Genomic DNA, 3,263 nt, shown 5'->3' on the forward strand with positions numbered 1-3,263 from the left:
CATGTCGCGGGACGGCAACATGATCGCGCCGTGCCGCCGACCGTCATCGACCTCAATGTCACGTGCTGGGTTGGGTGTCGCCGGTCAGTAAGCCATCGGGATGCAAAGCTAGCGGCCACAGGCGATTGCTATGGCCAACCTTCGCAACGACCGCATCATGTTCGACGGATCACCCTACCGCCGCCGGGCAAGACGGCCCCAACTTCAACGCTTTCATGGAGAATGTCATCTACGAGGGCCATGGCCAAGCCTTCCACACCGAGGGCCAAGGCCAAGGCTTCGATCCCGACAAGACCCAAAAGCGAAGACAGGCGTGACCAACATGAAAAGGCCGACGACATTGGCCATGGCAACCAAGATGAAGAGGCTGACAGCATTGGCTGCGGCAACCAAGATGAAGAGGCCGACAGTCATAGCAACTCATTGGCCATGGCAACCATGCAAATGCATACACATTTTTTTTAACATCAGTACAGACGCAAACGCTCATACATACACGCATACACTCACCCCTATGAACGCAAACACACACACCCTACCTCTATGAGCACCTCCGAGAGACTGAGGCGGCATGTCATCTTGAAATTTACGAAGTCACCGTAGGCGCCTCGTCGTCGACGGGAATGTCTCCTCCCACTGAAAGCACATCACCAGAAATCCTTAAATAAATCCAGGAATAATGCCACCACCAGACTTGAACCCTGGTGGGCTGGGGATACCACAGTTCCTCTAACCATCCAACCACATGTTGGTTCGCGTATACGCATTTTTAATTGGTTGTTCGTTCGTCATGTAGGGTAATCCAATTTTTTACCCTGCAAAAACAAATCCATTTTTTTAATGCGTTTAGTGGTCTTTACATTTTCTAGTGGTGCCCTGTGAAATACTACAACAATCATCATAGATGCAACCAACGACTGCTACTCTGCCTGAATTGGTGCCACTTTTAATGTTTCATAAATAGTGCCGTGTGAAAAACCGGACGTCCGAAAAAACCATAGCAGTCATTGATCATAGGTGCAGATGCATGGAGACGTAAGCATTATTAGAGGTTTCAGATAGATACTCATGGTAAGGGCGTCTACTCCCTCCGTTCCAAATTACTCGTCGTAGAAATGGATGTATCTAGAACTAAAATACATCTAGATATATCCATACGTACGACAAGTAATTCGGAACGGAGGGAGTACAATATCCATACGTACGACAAGTAATTCGGAACGGAGGGAGTACAATGCAGACGCTAAGGACGGACGCCAGGTTCCGAATCCTACTCGATTTCAGCGATTCCCGTCCAATCCCAGGAAAACCGTTGGCGTCGATGCCATATCATTTGCCGGGTGCTCCAGCCCTTTTTTCATACAGATTAAACTGGTCCGAAGGCGGGCGCTTAACTATTGGCGTTGTACACAAAGGCTCCAAGGCAGACGGCAGGTTTAAAATTCCTTTATTTTATTTTCCTCAAGCACTTTGGAAGTGCCTTGCGTTGGAGATGCCCTAATGAATTGTGCGATTATTTTGTAGGAAAAGAGTAAAAGTACATCAGAACCAAACTAAAATTCCTTTCTTTCTGTTGGGGCAAAATAAGCCATGCTCTGCCGAGCTGACCGACGTAGGGCGCGCCGGGTCTGGTCCGGCAAAGGTGTGGGCGTGTGCGTGTGTGTTTAGTCTGAGCTGAGCCGGTCTGTGGCTGGGCCTGCGATCGTGCAGTGATAGATGCCCAGGTCTCGCGGATGAGTAGGCTGCTCACGTTGGTGGGAGACCGGGTAGCCAGGGCGTACGTGCGCGTGGTGATCGTGTTGCGTGGGGGCTGCGTTGCCGATGGCTACAAAGCCGGCTGTAATCCCAGTTTGTTAGCGGGTGGTGAGTTCAGTTATAACAAATACAAGGCGTTGGAGCGCCGGTGCATTCGTTGCACACAAAACAAACTCGAGTCTCCTGTCCATCGTCTACCTTTGAGCGAGAGTAACCAGACAGAGAGAGAGCCACCCATCACTTGGTATACAGAGCTTTGTTGTGATCCTACCCGCAGCGATATCGCTCGCCCCGTACGCAGGCGGATCGGGGAGCTCGCTGCCTATGTCCGTCCCCGTGCTCACTGGTGACAACTACACCACGTGGGCGATCAAGGTGGAAGCCAACCTCGACGCGGCCGGGCTGTGGGAGGCGGTCGTTCCGGCGGAGGACGCAGTAGCTGCGGTCATCGCGAAGAACAAAACAAACTCGAGTCTCTTGTCCATCGTCTACCTTTGAGCGAGAGTAACCAGACAGAGAGAGAGCCACCCATCACTTTCCAACGGGATTCTAACGGAACGGGGGTAAAAGTTTATCTTCCATTCTTGTATGTCCGCCAACACCTATGCAATCTAGTGTGTATAATAATCAAATCTACTCTGCATGACTCGCTAGATTTTTGATAAATGAATTTTTGGCTGCTTGTAGAAAGTGTGTCTTCCTTGTTTGCTGATGATGCAGCAACATGGATGGTAGCTGTACGCGATATCTATTTTATGTGTGGTTCTGGGGTCTCTACTTTAATTGTTATGCCTAATCCTGCCCTTCTTTTTGCAGGAATAATACTTGTATTACTCAATTATCAGGTCCTTACAATCCTCTTGGACAAACTTCAAAACATCCTCAGGGCCCGAACCAACCCACGTAATTGTTTGACCCTCTACTCTAGCAAAACTAGCTTGTTACTTCATGCCAATTCTTATTCTACAATAGGCTCTATTATAATGAGAAGGGGAAGAATGGGTTCACAAACATCTTGTTATGTTTAGACAAAAAAAAAAAACACTGTTCTGAACTTGTTATAATGTAACTGGAAGACCTACTTATGTGGGGTTCGACCTGGTAACGGAAATCGTAGCCTGCAATCCTCTGATTGGTGAAAGATTTTACCAGGCACATATGAACGATTAAACCTGATACTGTTTCCACTCATCCTCTTGTTTCAGTTTCGGGTTATTATTTTTGTTGGCAGTTAGTTTCAGTTTTGTTTTTGTTCCATTTGTCCTGCCTGTACCAGCACAATGGTTTACTTTAAACCTTGTATGGTTTGTTTTAACAGAATATATGCTGCAAATAGCTGTTACGTGCAAACAATAAGAAAAGGAGTCTGCGGCATGGGGAATCACATGCAAATGTTTTCGTAGTCAGTCTTGCTAAATCTCAGTCGACTAATGTTTGCTGTCAATGGCACAACACCACAGTGGACGCCCGACCAGATAGATAGTACATGCAACAAGTAGCTAGCAGCC

Source organism: Triticum dicoccoides, chromosome 1A (genome assembly GCF_002162155.2).
Source record: "Triticum dicoccoides isolate Atlit2015 ecotype Zavitan chromosome 1A, WEW_v2.0, whole genome shotgun sequence".
Taxonomy (NCBI): domain Eukaryota; kingdom Viridiplantae; phylum Streptophyta; class Magnoliopsida; order Poales; family Poaceae; genus Triticum; species Triticum dicoccoides.